A 9,333-nucleotide genomic window follows, 5' to 3' on the forward strand; every position below is an offset into this window, starting at 1 on the left:
ATATGCCTGGGCAACACTTCCCTAGGCCATCCGGGGCTTCCTTCCTCCAGGCCAACTGCATGTCAAATTGCCCAGGACGGGCTCCATGGCTTCTGGGCAGTCGTCCCCCGGGTGTCCAGGGCTCCATCCAGGCTGACGGCATGGAAAAGTGCCCAGGACAGGCTCCATGCGTCCCGGGCATTCATCCCCCGGGCGTCCGGGGCTCCATCTAGGCTGACGGTATGGCAGAGTGCCCAGGTCGGGCTCCATGGTTTTCATGGTGGTCCTCCCCTGGGTGTCTGGGGGCTCCAGGCCGAAGGCATGGAAAAGTGCCCAGGACGGGCTCCATGCGTCCCGGGCATTCGTCCCCTGGGCGTCCGGGGCTCCATCTAGGCTGACGGTATGGCAGAGTGCCCAGGTCGGGCTCCATGGTTTTCATGGTGGTCCTCCCCTGGGTGTCTGGGGGGCTCCAGGCCGAAGGCATGGAAAAGTGCCCAGGACGGGCTCCATGCGTCCCGGGGATTCTTCCCCTGGGCGTCCGGGGCTCCATCTAGGCTGACGGTATGGCAGAGTGCCCGGGTCGGGCTCCATGGTTTTCACGGTGGTCCTCCCCTGGGTGTCTGGGGGCTCCAGGCCGAATGCATGGAAAAGTGCCCAGGACGGGCTCCATGCGTCCCGGGCATTCGTCCCCTGGGCGTCCGGGGCTCCATCTAGGCTGACGGTATGGCAGAGTGCCCAGGTCGGGCTCTATGGTTTTCACGGTGGTCCTCCCCTGGGTGTCTGGGGGCTCCAGGCCGAAGGCACGGAAATGTGCCCAGGACGGGCTCCATGCATCCCGGGCATTCGTCCCCCGGGCGTCCGGGGCTCCATCCAGGCTGACGGCATGGCAGAGTGCCCGGGTCGGGCTCCATGGGTCCCGGGCAGCCCTCCCCCGGGCGTCCGGGGCTCCCACCTCTAGGCCGACGGCATGTCAAAGTGCCCAGGACGGGCTCCATGAGTCCAGGACAGTCCTCCCCCGGGCGTCCTGGACACCCATCTCCATGAGGCCAACGGCATTGGCAAAGTACCCAGGACGGGCTCCATGGGTCCCGGGCAGACCTCCCCCGGGCGTCCGGGGCACCCATCTCCATGAGGCCAACGGCATTGGCAAAGTACCCGGGAAGGGCTCCATGGGTCCCGGGCAGACTTTCCCCGGGCGTCCGGGGCACCCATCTCCATGAGGCCAACGGCATTGGCAAAGTACCCGGGAAGGGCTCCATGGGTCCCGGGTAGACCTCCCCCGGGCGTCCGGGGCACCCATCTCCATGAGGCCAACCGCATTGGCAGAGTACCCGGGAAGGGCTCCATGGGTCCCGGGTAGACCTCCCCCGGGCGTCCGGGGCACCCATCTCCATGAGGCCAACGGCATTGGCAAAGTACCCAGGACGGGCTCCATGGGTCCCGGGCAGACCTCCCCCCGGGCGTCAGGGGCTACCACCTCCAGGCCGACGGAATGTCAAAGTACCCAGGACGGGCTCCATGGGTCCCGGGCAGCTTCTCCCGGGCGTCCGGGGCACCCACCTCCAGGCCGACGGCATGTCAAAGTACCCAGGACGGGCTCCACGGGTCCCGGGCATTCCTCCCCCAGGTCGTCCGGGCCCTAGAGCTCCGGTGCTCCAACCTGCGCCTGAGGCCCAGCCGGGGTCCAAGAGCCCTGCCTTGCGTGGGCAGGCAGTCAGGAACCCTACCGCGAAGGCTTGGGATGGATGGGGAGCTGGGAGTCCTTTCGATCCCGGCCATCTGGTCACCCGCGATGCTTTCCAATAGGGCGACCAGATGGCCGGGCTTCCCTGGAAGTCCCGATGAGGTGCCATTCGCCTCCCGGATCCCAGCTAGGGCTCCATGAGGTCGGGTTCTTTTACGCCTTGGGTCCCCTCTGTCACCTCGCGTGCACGGATTGCAAGAAAGGGGGGTAATTTCCCTCCGGATTAATAGGGGCAGGGTACGCCCGGACACCCCTCCAGGGCTGGTGGGTCTCTGCCTGGGGGACCAGATGAGATATGCCTGGGCAACACCTCCCCCGGGCGTCTGGGGGCTCCATTCTCCGGGCCAACGGCATGGCTCAATGCCCAGGACGGGCTCCACGTGTCCCGGACAGACCTCCCCTGGGCGTCCGTGGCTCCCACCTCCAGGCCGACGGCATGTCACACTGCCCAGGACGGGCTCCATGGGCCCCGGACAGACCGCCCCCGGGTGTCCGGGGGGGGCACCCATCTCCAGGAGGCCAACGGGATGGCAAAGTACCCGGGAAGGGCTCCACGGGCCCCGGGCAGCCTTCCCCCGGGCGTCCGGGGCTCCCACCTCCAGGACGACGGCATGTCAAATTGCCCAGGACGGGCTCCATGGCTCTTGGGCAGTCCTCCCCCGGGCGTCCGGGGCTCCATCCAGGCTGACGACATGGCAGATTGCCCGGGACGGGTTCCATGCGTCCCGGGCCTTCGTCCCCCGGGCGTCCGGGGCTCCATCCAGGCTGACAGCATGGCAGAGTGCCCGGGTCGGGCTCCATGGTTTTCAGGGTGGTCCTCCCCTGGGTGTCGGGGCGCTCCAGGCCAATGGAATGGAAAAGTGCCCAGGACGGGCTCCATGCGACCCGGGCATTCACCCCACGGGCGTCCGGGGCTCCATCCAGGCTGACGGCATGGCAGAGTGCCCGGGTCGGGCTCCATTGTTTTCAGGGTGGTCCTCCCCTGGGTGTCGGGGCGCTCCAGGCCAATGGAATGGAAAAGTGCCCAGGACGGGCTCCATGCGACCCGGGCCTTCGTCCCCCGGGCGTCTGGGGCTCCATCCAGGCTGACGGCATGGCAGAGTGCCCGGGTCGGGCTCCATAGTTTTCAGGGTGGTCCTCCCCTGGGTGTCGGGGCGCTCCAGGCCGATGGCATGGAAAAGTGCCCAGGACGGGCTCCATGCATCCCGGGCCTTCGTCCCCCAGGCGTCCGGGGCTCCAGCCAGGCTGATGGCATGGCAGAGTGCCCGGGTCGGGCTCCATGGCTCTTGGGCAGTCGTCCCCCGGGCGTCCAGGGCTCCATCCAGGCCGATGGCATGGAAAAGTGCCCAGGACGGGCTCCATGCGACCGGGCATTCCTCCCCAAGGTGGTCCGGGCCCTAGAGCTCCGGTGGTCCAACCTGCGCCTGAGGCCCAGCCGGGGTCCAAGAGCCCTGCCTTGCGTGGGCAGGCAGTCAGGAACCCTACCGCGAAGGCTTGGGATGGATGGGGAGCTGGGAGTCCTTTCGATCCCGGCCATCTGGTCACCCGCGATGCTTTCCAATAGGGCGACCAGATGGCCGGGCTTCCCTGGAAGTCCCGATGAGGTGCCATTCGGCTCCCGGATCCCAGCCAGGGCTCCATGAGGTCGGGTTCTTTCACGCTTTGGGTCCCCTCTGTCACCTCGCGTGCACGGATTGCAAGAAAGGGGGGTAATTTCCCTCCGGATTACTAGGGGCAGGGTACGCCCGGACACCTCTCCAGGGCTGGTGGGTCTCTGCCCGGGGGACCAGATGAGATATGCCTGGGCAACACCTCCCCCGGGCGTCTGGGGGCTCCATTCTCCGGGCCAACGGCATGTCACACTGCCCAGGACGGGCTCCATGGGCCCCGGACAGACCTCCCCCGGGCGTCCGGGGCACCCATCTCCAGGAGGCCAACGGGATGGCAGAGTAACCGGGAAGGGCTCAATGGGTCCCGGGCAGCCCTCCCCCGTGCGTCCGGGGCTCCCACCTCCAGGCCGACGGCATGTCACACTGCCCAGGACGGGCTCCATGGGCCCCGGACAGACCTCCCCCGGGCGTCCGGGGGGGCACCCATCTCCAGGAGGCCAACGGGATGGCAAAGTACCCGGGAAGGGCTCCACTGGTCCCGGGCAGCCTTCCCCCGGGCATCCGGGGCTCCCACCTCCAGGACGACGGCATGTCACACTGCCCAGGACGGGCTCCATGGGCCCCGGACAGACCTCCCCTGGGCGTCCGGGGCACCCATCTCCAGGAGGCCAATGGGATGCAAAGTACCCGGGAAGGGCTCCACGGGTCCCGGGCAGCCTTCCCCCGGGCGTCCGGGGCTCCCACCTCCAGGCCGACGGCATGTCACACTGCCCAGGACGGGCTCCATGGGCCCCGGACAGACCTCCCCCGGGCGTCCGGGGGGGCACCCATCTCCAGGAGGCCAACGGGATGGCAAAGTACCTGGGAAGGGCTCCACGGGTCCCGGGCAGCCTTCCCCCGGGCGTCCGTGGCTCCCACCTCCAGGACGACGGCATGTCAAATTGCCCAGGACGGGCTCCATGGCTCTTGGGCAGTCCTCCCCCGGGCGTCCGGGGCTCCATCCAGGCCGACGGCATGGCAGAGTGCCCGGGACGGGTTCCATGCGTCCTGGGCCTTAGTCCCCCGGGCGTCCGGGGCTCCATCCAGGCTGACAGCAAGGCATAGTGCCCGGGTCGGGCTCCATGGTTTTCAGGGTGGTCCTCCCCTGGGTGTCGGGGCGCTCCAGGCCAATGGAATGGAAAAGTGCCCAGGACGGGCTCCATGCGACCCGGGCATTCATCCCCCGGGCGTCCGGGGCTCCATCCAGGCTGACGGCATAGCAGAGTGCCCGGGTCGGGCTCCATGGTTTTCAGGGTGGTCCTCCCCTGGGTGTCGGGGCGCTCCAGGCCAATGGAATAGAAAAGTGCCCAGGACGGGCTCCATGCGACCCGGGCCTTCGTCCCCCGGGCGTCCGGGGCTCCATCCAGGCTGACGGCATGGCAGAGTGCCCGGGTCAGGCTCCATGGTTTTCAGGATGGTCCTCCCCTGGGTGTCGGGGCGCTCCAGGCCGATGGCATGGAAAAGTGCACAGGACGGGCTCCATGCGTCCCAAGCCTTCGTCCCCCGGGCGTCCGGGGCTCCAGCCAGGCTGACGGCATGGCAGAGTGCCCGGGTCGGGTTCCATGGCTCTTGGGCAGTCGTCCCCCGGGCGTCCGGGGCTCCATCCAGGACGATGGCATGAAAAAGTGCCCAGGACGGGCTCCATGCGACCCGGGCATTCCTCCCCCAGGTCGTCCGGGCCCTAGAGCTCCGGTGGTCCAACCTGCGCCTGAGGCCCAACCGGGGTCCAAGAGCCCTGCCTTGCGTGGGCAGGCAGTCAGGAACCCTACCGCGAAGGCTTGGGATGGATGGGGAGCTGGGATTCCTTTCGATCCCGGCCATCTGGTCACCCGCGATGCTTTCCAATAGGGCGACCAGATGGCCGGGCTTCCCTGGAAGTCCCGATGAGGTGCCATTCGGCTCCCGGATCCCAGCTAGGGCTCCATGAGGTCGGGTTCTTTCACGCCTTGGGTCCCCTCTGTCACCTCGCGTGCACAGATTGCAAGAAAGGGGGGTAATTTCCCTCCGGATTACTAGGGGCAGGGTACACCCGGACACCTCTCCAGGGCTGGTGGTTCTCTGCCCGGGGGACCAGATGAGATATGCCTGGGCAGCACCTCCCCCTGGCGTCTGGGGGCTCCATTTTCCGGGCCAACGGCATGTCACACTGCCCAGGACGGGCTCCATGGGCCCCGGACAGACCTCCCCCGGGCGTCCGGGGCACCCATCTCCAGGAGGCCAACGTGATGGCAGAGTAACCGGGAAGGGCTCCATGGGTCCCGGGCAGCCCTCCCCCGGGCGTCCGGGGCTCCCACCTCCAGGACGACGGCATGTCACACTGCCCAGGACGGGCTCCATGGGCCCCGGACAGACCTCCCCCGGGCGTCCGGGGCAACCATCTCCAGGAGGCCAACGGGATGGCAAAGTACCCGGGAAGGGCTCCACGGGTCCCGGGCAGCCTTCCCCCGGGCGTCCGGGGCTCCCACCTCCAGGCCGACGGCATGTCACACTGCCCAGGACGGGCTCCATGGGCCCCGGACAGACCTCCCCCGGGCGTCCAGGGCACCCATCTCCAGGAAGCCAACGGGATGGCAGAGTAACTGGGAAGGGCTCCATGGGTCCCGGGCAGCCCTCCCCCGGGCGTCCGGGGCTCCCACCTCCAGGACGACGGCATGTCAAAGTGCCCAGGGCGGGCTCCACGGGCCCCGGGCAGCCCTCCCCCCGGGCGTTCGGGGCACACATCTCCAGGAGGCCAACGGCGTTGCAAAGTACCCGGAAAGGGCTCCACGGGTACCGGGCAGTCCTCCCCCGGGCGTCCGGGGCACCCATCTCCATGAGGCCAACGGCATTGGCAAAGTACCCGGGAAGGACTCCACGGGTCCCCACCAGGCCTCCCCCGGGCGTCCCAGGCACCCACCTCCAGGCCGACGGCATGTCAAAGAGCCCAGGACGGGATCCACGGGTACCGGGCAGTCCTCCCCCGGGCGTCCGGGGCAACCATCTCCAGGAGGCCAACGGGATGGCAAAGTACCCGGGAAGGGCTCCACGGGTCCCAGGTAGCCTTCCCCCGGGCGTCTGGGGCTCCCACCTCCAGGCCGACGGCATGTCACACTGCCCAGGACGGGCTCCATGGGCCCCGGACAGACCTCCCCCGGGCGTCCAGGGCACCCATCTCCAGGAGGCCAACGGGATGGCAGAGTAACCGGGAAGGGCTCCATGGGTCCCGGGCAGCCCTCCCCCAGGCGTCCGGGGCTCCCACCTCCAGGACGACGGCATGTCAAAGTGCCCAGGGCGGGCTCCACGGGCCCCGGGCAGCCCTCCCCCCGGGCGTTCGGGGCACACATCTCCAGGAGGCCAACAGCGTTTCAAAGTACCCGGAAAGGGCTCCATGGGTACCGGGCAGTCCTCCCCCGGGCGTCCGGGGCACCCATCTCCATGAGGCCAACGGCATTGGCAAAGTACCCGGGAAGGGCTCCACGGGTCCCGACCAGGCCTCCCCCGGGCGTCCCGGGCACCCACCTCCAGGCCGACGGCATGTCAAAGAGCCCAGGACGGGATCCACGGGTACCGGGCAGTCCATCCCCGGGCGTCTGGGGCTCCCATCTCCAGGCCAACGGCATGGCTCAATGCCCAGGACGGGCTCCATGGGTCCGGGGAGGCGTCCCATGCGCCTCCGGGCTTGGGAGCCCCGGCTGGGTCCATGGGCCCGGCCGGGCCCCGGGTCGGGTGCTCCGGCCCTGGTCCCTGTCTCCCAGCCTACCGCACTGCCAAGGGCCTAGGAAGGGGTTCCGTTGTGCCCGGGGAGCCTCCCCTTGCTTGTCTGGGTTCAGGGGCCCGGGGGAGGGCAGCCTCCCCACCCCGGGCTCTGTCCTTGGTCCTGCTGCGTGGCAGGGTGCCCGGGACGGGGTCCGGAGGGCCCGGGGAGGCTTCCCCTGCGCCTCCGGGCCTGGGAGCCCTGGCTGGGTCCAGGGGCCCGGCCGGGCCCCGGGTCGGGTGCCACGGCCCTGGGCCCGGTCCCCCCCGGCCTGCCTCACTGCCAAAGCCCCGGGACGGGGCTTCGTTGTGCCCGGGAAGCCTCCCCTCGCTCGGCCGAGTTCAGCAGCTCCGGCCGGGGCCCCTGAGGGCCCGGGGAGGGCGGCCTCCCCATCCTGGGCGCTGTCCTTGGTCCTGCTGCGTGGCAGGGTGCCCGGGACGGGGTCCGGAAGGCCCGGGGAGGCTCGGGTGCCACGGCCCTGGGCCCTGTCCCCCGGCCTGCCGCACTGCCAAAGGCCCGGGACGGGTTTCCGTGGTGCCCGGGGAGCCTCCCCTTGCTTGGCTGGGTACAGGAGCTGTGGCTGTGGCCCCTGAGGACCCGGGGAGGGCGGCCTCCCCACCCCGGGCTCTGTCCTTGGTCCTGCTGCGTGGCAGGGTGCCCGGGACGGGGTCCGGAGGGACCGGGGAGGCGTCCCATGCGCCTCCGGGCTTGGGAGCCCCGGCTGGGTCCAGGGGCCCGGCCGGGCCCCGGGTCGGGTGCCACGGCCCTGGGCCCGGTCCCCCCGGCCTGCCACACTGCCAAAGCCCCGGGACGGGGCTCCATTGTGCCCGGGAAGCCTCCCCTCGCTCGGCCGAGTTCAGCAGCTCCGGCCGGGTCCCCTGAGGGCCCGGGGAGGGCGGCCTCCCCATCCTGGGCGCTGTCCTTGGTCCTGCTGTGTGGCAGGGTGCCCGGGACGGGGTCCGGAAGGCCCGGGGAGGCTTCCCCTGCGCCTCCGGGCTTGGGAGCCCCGGCTGGGTCCAGGGGCCCGGCCGGGCCCCGGGTCGGGTGCCACGGCCCTGGGCCCGGTCCCCCCGGCCTGCCACACTGCCAAAGCCCCGGGACGGGGCTCCGTTGTGCCCGGGAAACCTCCCCTCGCTCGGCCGAGTTCAGCAGCTCCGGCCGGGGCCCCTGAGGGCCCGGGGAGGGCGGCCTCCCCATCCCGGGCACTGTCCTTGGTCCTGCTGCATGGCAGGGTGCCCGAGACGGGGTCCGGAAGGCCCGGGGAGGTTTCCCCTGCGCCTCCGGGCCTGGGAGCCCCGGCTGGGTCCAGGGGCCCGGCCGGGCCCCGGGTCGGGTGCCACGTCCCTGGGCCCTGTCCCCCGGCCTGCCGCACTGCCAAAGGCCCGGGACGGGTTTCCGTGGTGCCCGGGGAGCCTCCCCCTGCTTGGCTGGGTTCAGGAGCCCCATCCGGGGCCCCTGAGGGCCCGGGGAGGGCGGCCTCCCCATCCCGGGCTCCGTCCGGGCCCCGGGTCGGGTGCCACGGCCCTGGGCCTCCGGTCCCCACCCCCCCGTTCCCCTGGCGCCAGCTCACTTTTTCGTTGGGGCACAGAGTGACATAGGCTTGGCTTGACTTTCGTGCCCGGCCATATGGTCTCTGGGATCCCCTCGGCCATCTGGTCTCCCGGATCCCCTCGGCCATCTGGTCTCCCAGGTCCCCTCGGCCATCTGGTCTCCCGGATCCCCTCGGCCATCTGGTCTCCCGGATCCCCTCGGCCATCTGGTCTCCCGGATCGCCTCGGCCATCTGGTCACCCGCAATGCTTTCCAATGGGGGGCGACCAGATGGCCGAACTTCCCTGGAAGTCCCGATGAGGTGCCATTTGCCTCCCGGATCCCAGCGAGGGCTCCAGGAGGTCGGGTACTTTCACGCCTTGGGTCCCCTCTGTCACCTCGAGTGCACGGATTACAAGAAAGGAGGGTAATTTTCCTCTGGATTACTAGGGAGAGGATCAGTCAGACCTCCGTGTGGTCTGGCGATTCTGAGTCAGGGGAAGGCAGGACCCGGGCCGGCCCGCCGGGGCCCCCAGGGGCCCGGGTACGCTTCTGCCTCTTGGCCCCTTCCCGATGGGCCTTTTCCTCCGAGTTTTCTCAGGCAGGCCTCCGCGAGGTCTGGCCATGCTGAGACGGGGCCAGGCAGCACCCGGGCCCGCCCGCTGGGGCCCCCAGGGGCCCGGGAACACACCTGCCGCT

This window comes from Lissotriton helveticus, chromosome 12 (assembly GCF_964261635.1).
Source record: "Lissotriton helveticus chromosome 12, aLisHel1.1, whole genome shotgun sequence".
Lineage (NCBI taxonomy): Eukaryota > Metazoa > Chordata > Amphibia > Caudata > Salamandridae > Lissotriton > Lissotriton helveticus.